This window comes from Macrobrachium rosenbergii, chromosome 12, assembly GCF_040412425.1.
Source record: "Macrobrachium rosenbergii isolate ZJJX-2024 chromosome 12, ASM4041242v1, whole genome shotgun sequence".
NCBI lineage: Eukaryota > Metazoa > Arthropoda > Malacostraca > Decapoda > Palaemonidae > Macrobrachium > Macrobrachium rosenbergii.
Window position 1 is genome coordinate 11733424 of NC_089752.1, and position 22077 is coordinate 11755500.

A 22077-nucleotide genomic window follows, 5' to 3' on the forward strand; every position below is an offset into this window, starting at 1 on the left:
TCATTTGCAAAATAAAGAGTTGGCTACACTCCTCAACTTTTTACAGTATTTATACGTGCCATGCTATCTTCCTTTTTTTCATCTGTTCCGTGATGTACTTCTTCTCGTATCTTACTCTCATCAGTTCATTTATTCCCAAAAACCTGTTCAAATGAGCTGCTGCCATTCCTTTACCATACACAACAATCATTGCCTCACCTTTCTGGTTTCCATTTGCACTCATAACCTTACTATTTCTCATATTCCCTCTCAACTTTCTCCTCCTGCAAACACATTTAAACTCCCACTATACCTTGATGTTTTCCTCACTATTCCTATCAGTAATGCATCATCGGCAAATATCAACTGCTCCACATTCCAATCAAGATAATTTTCTTAAAGCACAAATTTTTCTAACTTGTTGCGTCACTCCCTCTACAAAAACTTAAAAAAGATGAGGCATACCACGGCCGTGTCTTAGACGCCAGTTTTATACCAAGTGTAATCACTCCTCCATCATCAATGGATCGCTCTCAGCAATTTGTCGTGCGCACCATTCTATAACATGTATCTTTGTCGCTGTGCACATTTCCCCCCGTAGATTCTACCAAAACCTTTTTCTAGATCCATGTATGCCACTAACATTTTCCCCTCGCTTTCAAATTTCCCACTTACCTGTTTCATAACAAACCTATGTCCAGACGCCTTCTCCTTTTTCAAACCCGCACTGATCTTCCCCTTTCAGTCCTTCTGTGCACTTTCTCCTTCACACTGCATTATCAACTACTGGATGCTTTACATTCACCAGCCTTTTAATTCAACTGCATTCCTTATCGCCTCCAGATGCATTTTACCTCTGCCTCTCTGTGTTCGGTGCTGCCTTTACTTTAGACAGCATGTCTCGTTGTGCAGGTTTTATTCTTTGATCTGTTTGCTCATTAACATTTCTTTCTATATTTATTTCTCTTGAGCACATCGCATTCTTCGTAAATTCTTGCTCTTATTCACAACTTTTTTTTTATCATTACTTGCCTCCATTTTTCATTTCACCATCTGCTTGATAACCGTATCTATCCTCCTGCAGTCATATGAATGATCTTTTCTGCAATGCAACTGCACCCGGATAATTCAGTTATTTCTTCACAAACCCTCTCATTCCCTCGTCTGATGACTTTCTCTCTCTCTCTCTCTCTCTCTCTCTCTCTCTCTCTCTCTCTCTCTCTCTCTCTCTCTCTCTCTCTCTCTCTCTCTCTACTATACTGTTTGACCCCATCCTTAAATTTTACATACTTCTCGTATAGGTCCGCAACCTCTGTACATTTAAACCTAGCCTATTTTCTATCTATTTTCTCCTTGTATACCCCTTTAACTTATTCCCTATTAAATGCTCATTTTCATTGGCAGCCACATTTCACCCCATCCTGCCATTTTAAATCTCTCTTAATATCCATCCATACACATACACAAAGCAAAAACACACACACACACACACACACACACACACACACATATATATATATATATATATATATATATATATATATATATATATATATATATGTGTGTGTGTTGTGTATAATGTGTGTGTGTGTGTGTGTGTGTGAGTGTGTGTAACAGAGGCAGTAAATATAGATAAGACACGTGAAGTGACTGCAGTATAAAGAAAGTAAAATTAATGGGGGCGTTTGTGGGTTTAAGTTGGAAGAAGAACAGGAACAACAGGTAGTCTACATACAAGGATATATACTGTGTATATGTATGTATATATATATATATATATATATATATATATATATATATATATATATATATATATATATATATATATATAATATCCATTGTATTTAGACTACCTGTTGTTCTATTTCTCTGCCAAATTAAAACCACAAACACTCCCATTAATTTTACTTTCTTTATACTGCAGTCACTCACGTGTCTTTTCTATATTTACTGCTTCAGCTTCATCCACCCATTCCTGGCCATTTTAAATGTCTGTATATTTGTCTGTTTATGTATGTCTGTATAGACACACACACACACACACACACACACACATATATATATATATATATATATATATATATATATGTGTGTGTGTGTTAATGTTTTATGTTTAGAGTGTGGGTGCTTGTATAGACATACATAAACAGACAAATATACAGACATTTGAAATGGCCAGGAATGGGTGCACGAAACTGAGGCAGTAAATATAAATAAGACACGTGAGTGACTGCAGTGTAAAAGAAAGTAAAATTAATGAGTGAGTTTGTGGGTTTTAAGTTGGAAGAAAGAACAGGAACAACTGGTAACCTAAATACAAGGGATATATATATACATATATATATATATATATATATATATATATATATATATATATATATATATATACATACATATAATATATGTATTATATATGTATGTATATGTATATATATGCATGTATGTATATATATAATATATATGTGTATGTGATGTATGTATATATATATATATATATATATATATATATATATATATATATATATATATATATATATATATATATATATTACTCAAACTAGCATCTTGCACTCAGTCCCACAGTCGGATCTAACGTCATTACTTTCAGTAAGTCTTGCAATTAATTAAGTCCAAATCCAAATAGGGGTGGTCCTCGACGAGTTAATACCTCAAGCTCGTTTAGATGGAGCCGATCTGCAAGTAAATCTTTCTCACTGGAATGGCCTCTTTAGATCCCGAGACATGATATATATCACAAACTTTAAGAGATGAGTACTTTGCTTTGCATTTAAGTCATGAGAAGAAGAGCAATGTCATTTCTTGTATAGACTTTTTTTTTTACACTCCCCTTTGTACCTCGTTGATGGCAAACGCTGGACCATTGTTAAGATACAAATAAACTTATTTATGTGTAATTATGAGAATTAGGATTTATTTTGGTATATGTTTTTATGCTTGTATATATCTTGTGTATGTATATAAAATCACATCCTACCTTTAAGACTTCTGACTGTACGGAAAAATCTTTGAACCTGTATCTTGCTATTCATCTAAAAGAAAATAAATCATACGAACATATCATTCGCGATTTACCGGATATTTTGACCTGTATCATAAAGCAGAAGAGAATTAGAACAAGCTGAAAGGAAGTAGGAATACAACAAAAACGTTAATCAAATATGCTGTCCCCTACAATGTTTGGTTTTTGTATTTTACAGATATACGCTTTATTTTATTATGTTACGGGTTATAAATTTCTATTATGCAAAGCTGCTGCTAATTTCTCTCTCAATTTACAACGGACGCATAAATTGTATAGTGTATCTCTCTCTCTCATAAATATATTGCCGCTGGATTTTGAAGCGCGTATTCGTTGCCCAGTTATTTTCTATCTTATGTAACAAGGAGAGAGAGGAGGCGAGGGGACGATCTGATCAATTCTCGTTTGTCTTCGTAATAAAATTATTGAAACTTATTTATTTGTTAATTTTTTTTTGTAAATGCTCTACCGTCGTGATGAGAGCAGAGTGTTTACTCGTTCAGTGAAGATGCTGTTACACTTTTGCCTGAATATTTTACTTACCATAGCCGTTCACATTGTTTTTGTACGACACAGATGTTAGTGCACGGAAAGAAGTCGCTGACACTTCTCTGTTCACCACAAAAATATTATTTTTACACGTAACTATTTTATAGTGGGTTTGAGAACCGAACAGTAAAATACAAATGCACTGTATTGTGTTAGTTAATTCAATGTGAAATTGCAGATTGACGGTTTTAATCTTGTTTTTCAGTACACTTTGACGCTAAAAATGTTATAAATATATGGGGGTTTTAAGATTGAAATATGCATTCTTGTGTATTAAGCGCAACAAATTCTCGGTTTTAGCTGTTGTGTTTGTGTATTTATTCATTCGTATGGGACTGACTGTCACCATGATATTTTCGCTATGACAGTAAACATTTTTTTTTTATTCTTTTTTTACCGTTTAAGTAATGCAACTGTTTCGAATCTCTTCAACTAGCACGATAGCATATTATAGTTATGCCCGTAATTCGTTATAGCATCTCCATTCCACGTCTCAGTTAGAGGATATTTGTACAAGGTCCGAAAGTTTGTGAAGGACAGTTGAAAACTAAAGTTGGGCATCTTCTGTCAACAAGGACGTTGCAGCGTGTGAAAAACGCCTTAATCACTTTCATTCACCATCCACTTATAAAGACAAAGGCCAGGAAACTAAACTTCAAGACAAGGTTTTGTGGGAAGAAGTTATTTTCTTTTGAATAGACGAATTCATATTGCTGATATATAGCGTTCAAGTCAAATGAAGCAAGTTGAGGACTGAATGCATGCGGAGACTATTGATACCCTGCCGTGTTATTAAAAAAAATATAATTATATGTTATATTTCAAACTGTGAAAAAATTAGTCATTGCAAAAAGAACGAATTCATATTTAAAATGCATTATATTCCTCACATAAGCTGACAATTGGTTGTCCTAGTGATGTTTATCTCTTTTTTTATTTCATTTCCTTCAAATCTTTTTTTGGAAAATTGTCAGCGAAAGCTTAAGTGAAAAGAATAGAAATTTGTCTTTGGATTTGCTTTTAGATGCACTACCATCACTCTGTGCTCTAGACCTGTTATCAGGGACCAATCTACTGAAAATTTCCCGACTTCATATAGAAAAACATGTCAGATGAGGTACTGAGAAAATTAAACAACGCCTGACTCTTGCCGTTTGTTTTTTATTTTTACTGTTAGCTTTTATATATCGTGTGTTTAAGTTTTAGAAGAGGTAAGATAAATTTCAAGACCTCCTGACGCCACTAAAACATCTAGGGGAGTTTAATACAAAGCAGATTTTAGAGTTTGTGTGGTCACTTTATGGAATCTAATTTATACTGGGTATAAACTTTGAAAGGGCGGACTACTTTGCTTAAAAGCATACCAGGAAGCAGCGTAAGGAAAACAAAACAAGGAAAGCGTTGTAAATCTTTTATTCATACGATATTTGTACGCTTTTGAGGGATATGATTATTTTAATTTTTTTTATGAATATTCTTATTTTTGGCTCGTTCGAGTACAGATATAGAATGCACTTTTGGCCGAGGCATAGACATCATAATAAAGTTTATAGGCTAACTTAAATACATAGGACTTCTGCCTCAGTGAGGCTCTGTTCTGATTATTTGCTTATATTTGATATGTCATCAGAACTTAGCGCTACCTGAGGGGAAGGGAAAAAAATTGACGAATCTGGGTAAATGTCAGCTACCCAGTATTCAGGTTTCTTTTATCAATTTCCTATCATTCAGATAATTTCTGTTTCCATCCCTTCCACACACACACACACACACACACACACACACACACACACACACACACACACACACACACACACATATATATATATATATATATATATATGTATATATATATATATATGTGTGTGTGTGTGTGTGTGTGTGTGTACTATAAGAGAGAAAAATATATGAGGCGCTTTAAATGTTCCTCCAGGCTCCTTGGTCTTGGTTATATGGCGTCTTATATTCTCGTTGAAACCGCGAGAGCCATTGAGAAACATTTCCTGCGGAATATCTCTCCAGTGTCCCACAACGTCGTCAGCCATTTTCTTTCTCCAGCGTCCACAGAGACCTACGAAGAAAATGCATATATTTTTTTTCCTTCGGGAAGCGACTGCCTTATTGCTAGTGAGTGCGCTGCTCTCATATATCCAAATCACTCACATTTGGAATTCAGTTTCATCATGGCTGAAAAGAGAATTTGCGATGCTGATTTGGCAGATCCTTGCATATTCATTGTGCTTCGGAGATCTCTTTTCTTAACTATACGCAAATCTATCTTATTTTGATTTTCCATTTTATCGAATAGTGATGAAAGTTTGTTGAATCAAAGAAAATCGTGTGTATGTATATGCATGTTGCAATGTCTAGAGGAATGCTTCATGACTTACATATAGAGTTAACTAGCTCTTGGTACTAGGCCTTTGTTGTTAGTCTTCCTGTAATTGTTACGTTGGAACGATAACGATCGAGAATTATTTCGGCCAGCGTATTTCCCCTTTGTCCCATTCCATCGTCATTTGTCTCCTTCCTTTAGCGTCTTCTGAGACCTAGGAAATTGTTCTTGATTCGAAAAGAGCAGTTGCGGTATCACGAGGAAGTTTGGTCTTCTCACGTCTCTCAACTCGTGCATTTTCGATTTAATTTGATGAAAAAAAATGAGAATATGGTTCAGCAGCTTTTTCAGTGTATGTTGTCATTGAAATCTGGAAACTCCTGGGGTACACATTTCCACTTGACATTCAACCCTATATATAACAGCAACTGGCCACTTAGAAGAGGCCAGTAAGCAATGATTATCTTTTTTTCATTTTTTAAAGATTGGTAGCAAACGAGAATAATGGTAAAACACTCAGGCGCCATTTACTGTTAATCATGTTTTTCTTTCTTTCAGCTTGCAGTGTTAATATAATTAGCACTTTGAATCTTATTTTTTATTATTTAGAGTGCATATTTGAATACTGTTATAACCAGTTATTCAGTTGTTTATTCTTATTATTTTACAGGAAGAAGATGACTGGCAACAATGTTTACCCCTAAAACTCCACTGCTGACAAGGTATGTTTGATGAACTTTTTGATATTATGAAAAATGTTATGTCATGCCCTTTATCGTGATATTAAGCGATCATTAAATGTTATAATTCAGGTGCTCTGAACATCTTCACAGGGGGTCGAGGACCCACTTTCTGGATACTTTAATTTTCAGTTGTGTAGTTAGCAAAGGGAGCACCTCCGAATTTTGCGATGTATTGCCTATAAATACATGGTTGTATTGTTATGCTTATTTATATAGTGCCGTGTAGGTAAAGGATACGAACTGATAAATATTTATTTCTTAATAACCGAACTGCGTCTGCGTAAGATTTTGTGCCTGTCGTATCTTTATGCCTTTTTTTTTTTTATTTCTTAATTTTTTCAAATAGGATTGAGATTTTAAATCTGAGTGTGACATATTGTGGGCTTTCAGAGCGCTTAAAGTTTCTTCAAAGAGTGGCTTGTTATTTTTATCATGCCCACCATAGTAGCCTACTGTGTGTTATATTCCAGTTATGATTGTAAGCTTGACTGCCTAATGTCAAAAGATTCAGGCGAACATAGACAAGGACAAGAGAAAGAGCTAAAGGTTGAAAATTGATAATGATGTTAATTGTTTAGTCTCAAGACCGTTACAATTAGGAAAACTTTTTTGATATCCCCGCGAAATGAGCTTTTTCAAGAGAGTAAATAATAACCTAAAAAATACAAACGTAGTAAACCGTTAGTCTTATTCCATTATTTGCTTAAAATACTGCAAAGTAAATGTGATTTACAGGACTTAGAATATATATATGTTGGGAATTTTATATATTATTGAGTTTAGCTGTCATGAGATAAATATAGTGAATTACGAAATATTTCATTTGCAATTTATTGTCTTACTCGCCGTTTTTAACAATCTCTCTCTCTCTCTCTCTCTCTCTCTCTCTCTCTCTCTCTCTCTCTCTCTCTCTCTCTCTCTACGGTTGCGTTTGTCGTCTTTGTATACTTTTTGAGTTCCCTTTGACATGAAAAACTCTGATCGTTATTCAACTTCCTCTCTGTTAGGAAATAGATGCGTAGGCCCATATAAATCTTCAAAGGTCTGTGTGCCACGACCAGGGAGTGCGTCCCACTGATATTTCACCGCAATCAAAATTTTATGTCAGTTATCATATAAATGGGGAATGTGGGTTACTGATAGGACGTTTTTCCATCTATTTCATTCGTTCTTGTACGTCGCTATTTTGGGATTTGTGCGGATGGGTAAATCCAGTGGCATATCCTAAGCATGAATACTAGTTATGTAGACGTTTGCTATTATTGATAAAACCAAGATAGCTTCAAGCTGCTATTATCATTTTCATATAAAAGTAGTTAAAGGAGAACAACGCTTCACATTGCTGAAATTTCCCAGAGATCACGCGAAGAGTGCGTTCTTAATTGAGAGGTGATAGCTCGAGGAAGGTGAAGTTAAAGCTGTTAGGCTGCGAGGTTGGAATAGACTAATGGGAACAGATGAAAAACAGAGGGCAGAAAGCAATGCACCTGGCGCGAGAGGGATGTTGCCAAGAACTGCTAGCGCCATCTGCTGCGTGCCACGCAATACACTCAGCAGTGATACCATCATTATATGGGCTTCCCCATAACAAAATCAAAGATAGTCCCAGTCCACCGATTGGCGAGGGTGAAATGTCATGTAGAGAGCCCTAGGCCATGGAATAATGCAGTAGGGTTGCCGGGTCCTCCCTGCTCTATCTCTGACTAATAGCTAATGGTGGTACATACTCACTGCGGCAAAACACCCATTAATTTAAGCCTTTATTGAATTTTTTTTAATAATCATTGCAGTGCTGCAACGTCGTCATCAAGGAAAATTATTTTAAAACTCCATTAATCGCCACAACTTCATCCTGCAGCTGAATTTCCTGTGGACGTGAATAAGGATAAATATCCCTTCAAGTTACAGAAGTCACCCTTACAGAACGCCCCTTGGGCAATGTCTTAAACACTCATGCACTAACACTCCAGGTTATCTGTATCTTATGATAGTTACACAAAAATTCACAGTACCTGGTTAAAGATAAATTTAATTTATCCATGTTGTCTTACCGAAGTTAAATCTCTTAAAGTATTTACTTTTTAAGGATATGAAAAAAGAATGCTGTTTACGTTCAGTCTTTAATAATCAACAATAACTTGCAGGTATGAGTGTGATGATTTAAAACGCAGAGTCTATTATACAATAGTTTATGCCTTTGATGCTACATACTGTATATTCTCATGGTAATTGAGTGATAAAAGCACATTGGCTCTTTTGTGGGGGCAGGGGGTAAACACCACAAAGCCCCATTTTCATGTTCTTGCCACACTTTTAAGCGACTTTGACATCTGCTTCGATGGTGGTGGTATTTTTCACGGGTGGGTCGACTGGTGACGGCATAGTTCTTCATTGGAGGGGTCGGTATCGTTTTCGGCTAGGAATTTATTTTTGGTAATAGAAATTCATTTCTCGGTATAATGTGGTTCGGATTCCACAGTAAGCTGTAGGTCCCGTTGCTAGGTAACCAGTTGGTTCTTAGCCACGTAAAATAAATCTGATCCTTCGGGCCAGCCCTAGGAGAGCTGTTAATCAGCTCAGTGGTGTGGTTAAACTAAGGTATACTTAACTTTGGTGACGGCATGCCGGGATCAAACCATGGATTCCTGCCGATGCGAGACCAGTGGCCTATCTCCGAGTTACCCCAACCACTACCCTTGTGATACTAATCAGTTCATGTGAGACACAGAGTACCTTTAAAACGAAAACACCTGGCATCCGTAAAGATGAGAAGTTTAAAGCACAAGAAGAGGAAAAGCCAAATAAACTATTGGACAAAGCGTAGCTCTGCCCAGCTATTCTCGATTTCCAATTAAGGCTCCACGGCGTGGGCTTACCTCAAGTGGCTTTTAGGAGTTTTATCGGCTCCAGCTTTATGCTATTTTACGACTGCTTGGCTAACGGACGAAAGTTGTGCATGAGAGGCCTTGTTCCTCTTGAATGTTTAAGATTCAGTAGTGAATGCAGGGTGATTAGTTATAGCCAATTGATTTCGATAGATGTTGTGCAGCAAATTTCATACTTTAATTTGTAACGGCGCTTCGCGTTGTGGGAAATGTTAGTTATTTTACAGTTGATGTAGTTTGTAGGTGTTATTACTCTTTGGTACAGTCTTGTAAAGTGTGCTGAGTCTTCTGTTGCTGAGGTATGCGCTAACATTCTTAAGGTTAGGTTGACGAGTTTCCAACTCGCAGATTCATGCTCATAGTGGAATTGTCTTAGATAATCTGGAACTGTGCGGTAAGCCATTATAAACAATTTTAAACGAAAGATTATTGCTTTGTTTCATCTTTCATTTGTGTGCATTTCCTAGACGTCAAAATCTGCTTTTATGTGTAACAATATAATATCACCATCTTCCACTCGCAGAAAGTAATATTATAACATTTTTAATATTTATAATGAATAAATGAGATTGTACAATTACGATGTCTCTACGTGCAGTTTCTATAACGCGTGATTTCAGACTCATGTAAAATCTTCGTACAGTTAACTTATTTGTGTGAATATAACATACCGTACATAAAAAGTACGATTTTTCAGTAATTACGAGGTCAATCTTACATGTGTAATATAATTATACTGATTTTTAATTAATTATTGCCACATTACACCGATAACCTGTAATTTGTTATGAACAATATAGTAAATTTTACTTAGGGAACAATTTAATGTGGTGATGAAGACAAGCCTGTGCATAGCTAAACCTTGTCTTGCCAATTAATTTTTTTGTGAATAAAAAGAGGTGATGAGTTCTGTGTCACTATTTTACACTGGGGTTTATTAAAAATACTTCCTGTTTTGTGTTGATTGTAAAACTATTTTATTTGTATGTTGATAATATTGTAGTGCGCGGCCTTGTATTGATGATAACAGAATCCAGCGAATGGTTGAAGGTTTTGTGTTTGTGGGAATATATTATAAGAGAAGACTAGAATCAATAATGATGTTGAAAATAGTTCCCTGTCTGATGTAGCTTTTTTATTTATCTAACTGGGAATTAACCATAGTAAAATATTGTTTTCGTACGAAGGAGATTCTCATGTAAAAAAAAAATCGTGTTAGCGATAAAAAATGCACAGGGAGACTGATTTAGGCGGAAGAAGAAAAATAAAGACTTACGTAGTAGTAAACTGTCGTTATTGGTAACAACTGTAATAAAGAAAAAACACCCTGGAAACAGGAAACGTGTACATAACGACGCTGTGCTGCTGACGCCGTGTTTTCGTTGTGTGTAATCCACAGGGGAAGGTGAGAAATCGTGGGGGGATTAGCATGTAACGATCAGAGTTGTTGTTACTGTTGCTTTCTTTGCATTGTTAGTGTTATGCCTCTTGGTGTTGTGTTTAAGCTGATGTTTACGCTATTGGTGTGTTTCCGGTTTTAGTCGATTGACAAGATACGACTGCTTCTGTTGGTTCGGGCTAAGTCCGGGATTCTGGGGAGGTTTTAACTAAATTCGCGGCCAAATTGTATGGAAGTGGCACATCAGTCGCGACATAATTTTTTTAACATCATTTGCAAAGTCTAGCTTCTACATATTTCGTATCTTTAAACAATACGTACTACCATTCAATTCTCTCTCTCTCTCTCTCTCTCTCTCTCTCTCTCTCTCTCTCTCTCTCTCTCTCTCTCTCTCTCTCTGCATAGACTGCAAGTATTAACGACTTGACTGAACTTCCTCATCTTAGTTGTGGTAAAGTTCCGAACTTGAGTGTCAGTGACTTCCCACATTCGGCATCATAATTTTCCTATTTAAATGTGCTTATTATAAGATCTACGGCGTAAAAGCGCAAATATTCGGAAATAGAATGTTATTTTCATATCTAAGGGGCGCACTACTCTCTCTCCTTTAATTTGGCATCAGTGGCAAACAGAAGAGAAGTCACTGAAGTAAGGAAATGCGAGACACTGACGTCCTGGTTCAATCTAAACTTTTTTTCTCGGCCCTAGAATGTTGATATCAGTGCGGATGTATAAATTAGCTACCTTAAACACAGATATATGCTTACATTGGTGACGGGGGAACGCAAGAACTGAAAACGGAAACAATGTGGATTAAATATTTGCGTATAAATACGCCCATGTAGGAGTCTTAGGAATACGCATATGCTCATGAATCATTGTGTTTGTAATATTGAAAATGAAGACCTACAGCCTATCAGAATATATAAACGAGCTTCCACAGAATAGATTGTCCATCTGTAAAGAAAGCGTAAAATGAACAAAGTTAATAAAAATGAATTATAAACTTACAGAAACAAAGAAAGAAGCAGATAAATAGATACATCTACAGCGCTACGTCAAAATAATAAGACTTAATACATGACGTTTTATAGTGTTACTGCCCTGGTTTGATGTGTCGACTGTCTGTATCAATAACTGCTAGGAAAACTGCCCCACAGTTCTGCAGTAATGGATATGAAAACAGTCTGGCACTTTCCGGTACGAATTCTGGCACCTCAGCAGAATATGGATCTTGGCGCTCCACAAAGGTAAGAAATTTCGATGCTTAGGCGCTAAAGGATACATAACAGAAGTTCTTCGCCGAAATGGAAACTCGTGGAAGACAGCCAAAGAGGATGTCTTCTGACGCTGGTCTGAATTACATTACCCCCGTAGGGAAAAGGAAGCCACCATTTCAATTTTATGCCATCGAGAAGACTTCATCCAGTTCTTCGTTGGACGAGTCGGTAGAGTCCTCGGCTAGCACTCTGCTAATCCCGAGTTCGACTCTCCGGCCAACCAGTGAAGAGTTAGAGGAATTTAATTCTGGTAATAGAAATTCATTTCTCGCTATAATGTGGCTCGGATTCCACAATAAGCTGTTGGTCCCGTTGCTAGGCAGCCAATTGGTTCTTAGCCACTTAAAATAAATCTAATCCTTCGGGCCAGCCCTAGGAGAGCTGTTAATCAGCTCAGTGGTCTGGTTAAACTAAGGTATACTTAACTTTTCCGCCTCATCCAAATAGGGAAAGAAACATTCCGACAATGGTAGAGTCAAAGATATGAAACTTTAATGTTCCGACAGTGGTAGAACCAGAGACATGAAACATTTGGCATAAGTACTGCCATTTACTGCCGCCATCTCTTTTAGTATATTATTATTATTATTTTTAACATCCCAAATGTGCAAACACCTCTAAACTTTGAATTCATTTCAGCAACTTCCCCTCTTTTTCTTTTTCCACATTAGGCAAATAATGCTACGTAAGTTTACTATGCCAGTTCATGGTCCTTCAGTGTAATCCATAAGAATATGTGCTCGTTATGATCTATAATGATAAGATTTGTATCAAGACCAAGAGGCAATTAACACGCAAAGCAAGCTTCTTCAAAATAAATCCCGAATTAACAAAAAACCTGGACATGCGATTAAAAAGATACAGCTCTGATACTACTGTAGTATAAGAATGGCGCACGACGCATTTGAATAGTGTCACTCTCTCTTACAGCAAGACTGTTTAACAGTTTTGTGGTACACGCATGAATGAATTCTTGGAAGGAAGGGAAATAACAAGGCATTCCAAACAGAGCGTGGATTCTTATGATATTTTGGCAAAGCGAGTAGCACGCAGTAGACAACAGGGTGCTGGAACTAAAGACGTTGATACGAGTTCCCTGTTGAAATAGTTTATAAAACATTGCGTGACAGGGTATCATGCGGAGACGGTCTGAAACACAATTTCCTCCGTTCAAAAAGGGACCCTTTACAAAGATATCTTTACGTCCAATAAAAGATCCTAGAAAGCTGCTGACGTCGGTTGGAGGGCATTATTTCAATAATGATAGCAAAAAGGAGCACAATCATGTCACATAAATCCGATCATCTATGTAAGTGTAAGACGTCTTCCGCGAAATATCAAATTTCCAGACAGCATTAGATGGTACATTTTTTTAAAGGCCGCGTAAAAGAAAGCTGGGCGGATAAAGCAACACTGATATTAACTTAAATCGTAGATAGAACTAGCCGTGCAGAGTGGATCTTGGAGCAGGAGTAGGTTAGGAAATTCGGCCCCACACCCCCACTGACTACTCTTATTCAACCGTTCAAGATCTGTTGAGGCTAAAACAAATTTATTTAGCAAGTAACGTATTGTAGACTAACACTCACCATTAGGGAAGCCTGGAATCTATCTATCACACACAACACACGCACACACACATATATACATACATATACTGTATATGTATGTTATATAAATACATACATGCATACATACATACTGTATATATGTGTATATACGTATTATTATTTAAATATTCCCAGTAGATGTTCACTGTAGATTTACTAACTGAAGGATGAATATGGGTGTGACTGTCTTCTGAGTTTTTCTCTAGAGGGACGAGCTTACTAGCACACACCTAACATACAGATCCACCGGGCATTCTTAAGTTCCTTGCGCGCACACACAGACATGCGTATGTATATATATATATATATATATATATATATATATATATATATAGTATATATATATATATATATATATATATACTAGTATATTGTATGTATGTATGTATGTATGTGTGTATATATATATATATGTATATGTATACACACACATACACACACACATATATATATATATATATATATATATATATATATATATATATATATATATATATATATTCCCTTATGATTGAATAATAATTCCCGCCTCACCGTTGGGAGTCCTTGAGTTTGAATCCCTCGCGATTGACAGCGATTTAGGCTTGTTACGCTTAATCCTCTTTTGTCTCTGTTGATATACAGTAAGTGGTGAATTGGGTATTTGGTAGCTATTTTGCCTAACAGGGTAAAAGGACATTGAACAACATCCTGAATACTTGCTGAGAACCAGAGTCTCTCTCTCTCTCTCTCTCTCTCTCTCTCTCTCTATATATATATATATATATATATATATATATATATATATATATATATATATATATATCATGCATGTATATATTATTTATATATATTATAGATGAAATTTTTATCACACCGTGGTTTATATACAATCATTAGGCTACAAATGTCAATATCAAATTCACACGCTACCTCGAGTATCTCCGATGGAGAATTATCACCGAAGGGGAATTTATATAAGTGATAAATGAATAAGTACCACCGGGACGCGAACCCTTGACATGGACCCATTCAGCGACTTATATAAATTCCCCTTCGGTGATAATTCTCCATCGGAGATACTCTCGAGGTAGCGTGAATTTGATATTAAGCGACATTTGTAGCTTCATGATTATATATTATAGATATATATGATTGTGTATGCCTATAGTGTGTGTGTGTGTGTGTGTGTGTGTGTGTGTGTGTGTGTGTGTAGGTGTGTGTGTGTGTTTGAATAGACCTTATATTTTCATTAATGATAGTTTAATGATTAAGTGGAAATGACATTAATTGCGATGTTGCCAGAAAATAATATGCCATTAAGTAGTAATGGCGACAGACATACTGCCTCGTGTGAAACAATGGATAATTACTTTTCTAGGACTTTTTTTCACATATCTAAACAGCATACGTAATGACAGGTATGAATATATGAAATACCTGCTACAGGTAACAAAATACATAGCAATTGTTTATATATCTAATCTACGATATACTGGACCAAATAGAATCTCTTTCTTTTCCCCTCTCATTCTTTCTTTTCGTGTATTTCCAGAAACGATATGACGTCAATATTACACACCAATCAATCAGTTAGGTTGTAATGTTATCGAGGTATTATTGCAAAAGAGATTGCTACTAAGATTTCATTCACTATCTCCTGGATTCCAGTGATTTTCATCGACTTAAAGATTATTTAGAATGTAAAATCATCCCTTGTTTTCCAGACCTTGTTTTTGAGCTTAACATCACTCAACCGGGAAACCGTAGTCTGAATAATCAAGGCTCGGGAGCATCGCCACTGTTGGCTTGTTTTCTCGTCCTCGTTGCTGTTTTTTCAATGGGAAAATAGCCGAGCCTTATTAGCTCGAGGGCCTTGCCTCACTTTATGGAGTCGTCTCCTGATGTTACTGCGGCACACTAAAACGAAGGTCGAGTTTGGCCAGAACGCTGGTGCGCAGGAAGCAAGATGAAGTCGCCGCTTGTGCTTTTTTCAGGTATCGACTTACACAGACATAAATATATATGTATATATATGGATTTATATGTATATATAAGATACAGTAAATAATATGTGTATGTATATATACACACACACACACACATATATATATATATGTGTGTGTGTATTATATATATATATATATATATATATATATATATATATATATATATATATATATATATATATATATATATATATCTCGTTGCGGACATTTATTACTTGATTACGCATCGGTTCCCAGCATAGCAGCGGAGTTGCAATTGCATTTCATGTTCTCTTCACTTAATAGCAGGTAATTAATGATATGTGATCTAGCATAACAAGGCGTAATTACCCTTCCGTCGATCATTGGCCATTATCACTGCTAAGATTCTGATCTTTGATTGCAAGTAATGATAATTATTGTTTGCAGATGCGAGGTCAGGAAAATGACTTCTTTATTCATAAGCATTTGGGAAACATATAAGTCTGTGTTAGATTTTATTGAAACTGTTCAATATCTCTATACTTTATAGTTTCATCAGCGCTGATGAAAAGGTCTTTGAGAGAAGTCATGCATGCTGTAGAGTCAGATGGAGTACATAATTTTATGGTGAAAATAATTAACTTGAAATTGTTCCCATTATTTATTTCAGAGGTTTGTAACTTGTGCTGGGGAAGTAATTTAGGAAAGACCAAATTCCTTTTTGAATAAAAAAAAAGAAAGATTTATTTTTTTGTACGTTTGTTCAGGTCCTCATAATTGACATTCCAAATACCTTATACGTTAACTGCGTTGAATAAGAAAACAAAACAATATGCCTACAGGATTGTTACTTGTAAATACCCAGAGTTTTTCTTATTGAGCAATATAATCAATATGCCTACAGGATTGTTACTTGTAAGTACCCAGAGTTTTTCTTATTGAGCGATATAATGTAGAATCTGAATTATGGAATATATGTTCGATGCTATACACTGAGCTAAAAGAATTAGAAGAGTGCATTTAGTGCCATAAATGAGGTCTTTAATGATGAGATGCATTTAGCGAATTAAGTGAGTTAGAAATAGAAGCATTGCAACAGGCTTTTAATGAGAGAGCTCTGTACAAAGCCAGAGAGGTTTTGCTTCTCGCTTGTTTTTTTTTTTTTTTTACCATCTAAAATCTTATTGTGTATATATAGGTATCCAGATATTGAAACTGGCACTGAAGAATTCCCACCATGAACGTATGCTTGATAACCAGCATTTTGTCAAAGTATTTGTTTTTGTCTAGTGTGCTTGAAAATGCCCCAAGGTAAATGCGGAATCGTTCTTGCAACCTAGGTGTCTCATTCCCCTCGTAGACATAGTCTCTCTCTCTCTCTCTCTCTCTCTCTCTCTCTCTCTCTCTCTCTCTCTCTCTCTCTCTGATAATGTGGACTGTTTGTCCAAGAAAGCTTGTAACTTTTTCTGAATAAAAACTCATTAGATACCATCAGTTTGAATGAGGTCCTTTTTTATAATATATATATATATATATATATATATATATATATATATATATATATATATATATATATATATATATATATACAGTATATACATAATATATATATATATATATATATATATTTATACAGTATATATATACATACATATATATAATATATGTATGTATGTATATATATACATATACATACATATATGTATATATCCATAGAGAGAGAGAAGGGGGGGGGAGACTATGGCTACGAGGAGAAATGAGACACCTAGGTTGCAAGAACTTTCACCTTTACCTTGGGGCATTTTCAAGCACACTAGACAGAAACAAAGACTGACAAAATGCTGGTTATCAAGCATACGATCATGGTGGAAATTCTTCAGTGCCAGTTTCAATATCCGGATACCTATACTAAAGCCCCTGAGATTTTAGATGGTCAAAGAAAAAAAAGGGGGGCGAGAAGCAAAATATCTCTGGCTTTGTACAGAGCTCTCTCATTAAAAGCTTGTTTCAATGCTTCTATTTGTAACTCACTTAATTCGCGGAATGCACCTCTTCAACGCTCGTTAAAGAGTTCATTTACACACTTCTAATAATATATATGTATATATTCTATCTATCTATATATATAGATATATGTGTATGTGTATATATATATATATATGGGTGTATGTGTGTGATATACGTATGTATATTTATAAATATATATCTGTATTTATATATTAAGAGAGAGGGAGACTTTGCCGGTCACTTTCAGTAGTTTTGTGCATTTTAATAGCCGTGATGTAGGTGTATATCCTTTCCACGAAAGTCCTTGCAATCGGAAAGAAAATAAATGACGGAGGTCTCCTTCCCAGATGCCATTCAAAGCCACCCTGCCTAGACAACTTAGCGAAAGGGATTAGAATTTAGTTAAGCTTAGACGTACACATATTTGTCGAATAAACTCATATTCTCTGTAGCATTGCAGAGTAAATCGTGTATTGATTTACAGCCGGAAGTGTAGAGAGATACTGGTCCTATCCTGTTGACCACAGTGATCACCTGACCTCTCTTCCCCTCCCTCTTTTTGTTTTGATATGCTTTTCAGAGAACTCTGAAGTTCGAAAGAAACTTAATGACAAAAATTCTCCGTCCCACAAAAATACTACCAAAGTATTTTTGTTTCTCTCTCATCAGATTCATCAGTCTATTTTTGTATCGGGTCATACAAAGGGAAATTAGCCAAGTATTCTTTTCTCCGAGACGGAGACCTATTGAAAAAAAGCCTTCATAAAATCTACCAACAAACATGAGACAAGGCTAATGACCCCCGTCCAAGGCAGGGAGGAAGGCTCATTAGACGCGAATTTCAAGCTCCTCGAGAGGGCATCATTAGTCAGAAATCTCTACAAAGGGGATATTCTATATCGAATTGGAACAAAGGCTGCGTTTCATGTAAACAGATATTTTCGATTGTTTTTGTTTTGGCTGTTACATATTTATCTTGCAACATTTTGTAAAGTTTGAAAAGAGTCATCAATAGCTTATGCTTACAGAACCTCTGTTTAACACCATTTTCTTGTTAAAGTGATAAAGAAAGTGCTCAGCAAACAAAAAGAATAATCTGATAATTACGAGGTGAAGAGGCTAAGCGGGTTACCCTTGAGTTTTAATTAAGGCCAATAAGAAAATGTAAAGGAGTTGCTCAGTAGGATGTTAGACGCTGTAGTTCTGATGTAATTATTTAATTATAATGAAGTCGTCAGGATTATCGTCACTCCACCTATGATTTTCGATTGAATGTTTGATGAATTCACCTGATCGCTTAAACACACTGAAAAAAAAATTCAGTTATTCATTTTGAAGGAAAATACTGTAGGTCTACACAAAGGTGATAATATTTATTAAGATCGTAGAAGTGATGGAACAATAAGTGATGAAATAAGAAAGTGAGAATGTGAGGGCAACCATTATTCTTGTCTTCACATCTTCAAAGAATTCATGCATAAGAATGTGTGCGTGTAGAGTTCTCTTTCAGTAAACAAACATTAAATCTGAAAATCGAGTGACACAAGAATATTTTTTAAACGACGTGAAAGTTTCCGAGGAATGACTTAGTGGAATGCAGGTGTAATCGTAAATTTGAAAAATTATCCGAGTTGTTAGGAAGACAGATTGTATTATTGTCAGCGTTAATTCTTTTCCTTTACCACACTCTGCAGGAGTAACTAATTTTAAGACTATAACTCAGTACCTTTACTCATGGTCTTAAAATATTATTTCTGGCTGTTGCAGGTGTGCTGTAGCGTTATCTAAACCACATGTTGTTTGGGATATTTTCTTTCGCCTTTCGTAGTGAAACGTATAATATCCTCTTTGATTATCTTCGTTGAAGCGTACATAAGACTGCTTTTATAAAATGTTTTGGATTTACAGTTGAAAGGTGAATATTGTGCGCCAATCTTGTTTCAGTACAGTTTCTGCGATGGATGTTGTTGAATATTCTAGATAAATTGCAACTATAACTGGTTTGAAAATACGGAACTCATACTACCTTATAATAATAATAATAATAATAATAATAATAATAATAATAATAATAATAATAATAATAATAATAATAATAATAATATGGCTGCATTTTGCGAATTGATTTTATACTGAGTTTTCTCAATTCTTCTAATAATTCGCTATTCCTGTACATCAATATTAGTCAGTAACTGGCCAGTGTTCATATTTCGATGGATAAAACAGCGTATTTCTTACAGCAGAAATTCTTTATTCAAACCAGTACAGCAGGTAACTGAAACCTGGGATGTAAATCCGTAGATTTTCATGATGGTATTTTCGGTGGTATTTCTTTGTTCCTTTTTTTTTCTTTTTTCTTTTTCAGAAAATATTGGTGTATCGGAAAAACGAATTATCAGAAGAATTGAGAAAACTCAGTATAAAATCGATTCGCAAAATGCAGCCATTTTATTAAACAAAACTTGCCTCAAAGAGGGTCTTCTTCCTTCGAATAATAATAATAATAATAATAATAATAATAATAATAATAATAATAATAATAATAATAATAATAATAATAATATTGAATGAAGTTGCTGCATCAGCTGCATTTAATTTGTATAGAGTCTTCTCTGTTTTTCTAATTATTGCTTTTTCTCTGCTACTGCATCGGGCGAGTAACGTTCCGATGTTATTCATCTTCAGGAGGGAAATTGTCGAAATTCCGGGATTCCATATGTCCGTGTATTTAAATATGGAGGACATAATCCGTAGAGTTTTCCTACAATGTATGTATGTATATGTCAATTAAAGTGTACAACAATTATTTCGCCAGCGTTTCTCCCAGTTCCAACTGGGTATGATCGCGGTTTCGGGTGTAGATTGATGTTGATGGACGTGTCTACTCAGTATATAGTCGGGGGTCAGCAGCGGGTAGGCCTCTACCTGAATTTTGATTGGCCGGTGCGGGTAGCCGGTCTTCTATTGGCTGGTGAAAGTTTTCTTCGAGCCAACTTTTCAGGCATGAAGTTCACGCTGCTGCAGTCTCGCTGACCGGCGGGGTAGGGGCGTGGCATCACTGGGCGGTGCGTGACGTTGCGTGACGTCACGGCCTGGTGTTCTCGTACGTCTATCCCCATTGGTGGCGGGATTGTTCGCCTGATCTGGTGTCTCTAGGCCGGGGGTGTCGCTCGTTCTGGGGTCGGTCGCAGGGGTTTGTATTATTGCCCTTCTTATATTTGTAGGAAGGAAGAGCACTTCCTGCGTCGTATTGAGAGAGGTTTTCTCTTGCTGAATGGGGAGCGCCTCTAGTAACCGTAGACGTCGCGAGTCTGGGGCTCTCCCAATTATCGTGGTGTTTTTGATAATTTTATCACGCGAGATGACGTCCTGGTGTGCGTTTCTAGTATGGAGAACTGCATTCAGAGTACTAGTTTAAATTGAACAAATTGTAGTTTATATAGGTTTAGAAGTGAGATAAACTATATAATATGTCTTTTTACTTCACTACGTGCATAATAATTATAATTTTGAAGAATGCTTGCTAAACTCTCAATTGTTTTTACACTGCATATGTAAGGTTAAAGATTAAACTTTCATTAACATTGTAAATGGTTATTGATTATAATGGTTTACATGTAAATAATAAATCCATTGTCTTTATGGAAGAATCTTTAATTTTTTCACAATTTCCGTTAATGATTTTCAGCCATAATTTTTCTTCGCTTTCATTCGAGATCGGTCAGCTATTTGTCTTAGCTAAATTTTCTCCAAGCTTGAATGCAAAAAATGAGGTCCTATGAATCTTGTACCGTTAGGTGTTCATTATTTTTTATAAGTTGTTGTTTGGAGATTATCATTTTATTTCGTTACAAATACCTCTTCCTACAGGACTGTTTTCATATGCAAAAAAAAAAAATTATTTTTGCTAAACACACTCAAATCAATGTATATTCTCGAAACGTTTGCATTTCTCTATAGCCTTACTACCCATTTAAAACCAGCATTATTTCTCATGAAAGTTTTTTCGTTTCAATGACGGTGTTATATATATATATATATATATATATATATATATATATATATATATATATATATATATATATATATATATATATATATTATACATATATATGTATGTATATATATAAATAAATATATATGTATATATATATAAATATATATATATATATATATATATATATATATATATATATATATATATATGTATATATATATATATATATATATATATATATATATATATATATATATATATATATATATATTTTTCATTATGGTAAGAAGTTCCGTTGATTGGA

At 35.3% G+C, this 22077-nt stretch overlaps 2 protein-coding genes across 4 annotated transcripts in view; one reads left to right on the top strand and one right to left on the bottom strand.

The window, feature by feature from the left end:
• Positions 1-22077, bottom strand: part of Alk (Anaplastic lymphoma kinase) — a 1114821-nt gene that overhangs the window by 1038012 nt on the left and 54732 nt on the right. The gene's annotated exons all lie outside the window — the stretch shown is intronic.
• LOC136844390 (uncharacterized) overlaps positions 1-22077 on the top strand; it is a 663809-nt gene that overhangs the window by 134558 nt on the left and 507174 nt on the right. For all 3 annotated transcript variants that reach the window (XM_067113486.1, XM_067113488.1, XM_067113501.1), the window contains one exon: positions 6574-6625. The gene's annotated coding sequence lies outside the window, so the exon portion shown is untranslated. The remainder of the gene's footprint in view (positions 1-6573; positions 6626-22077) is intronic.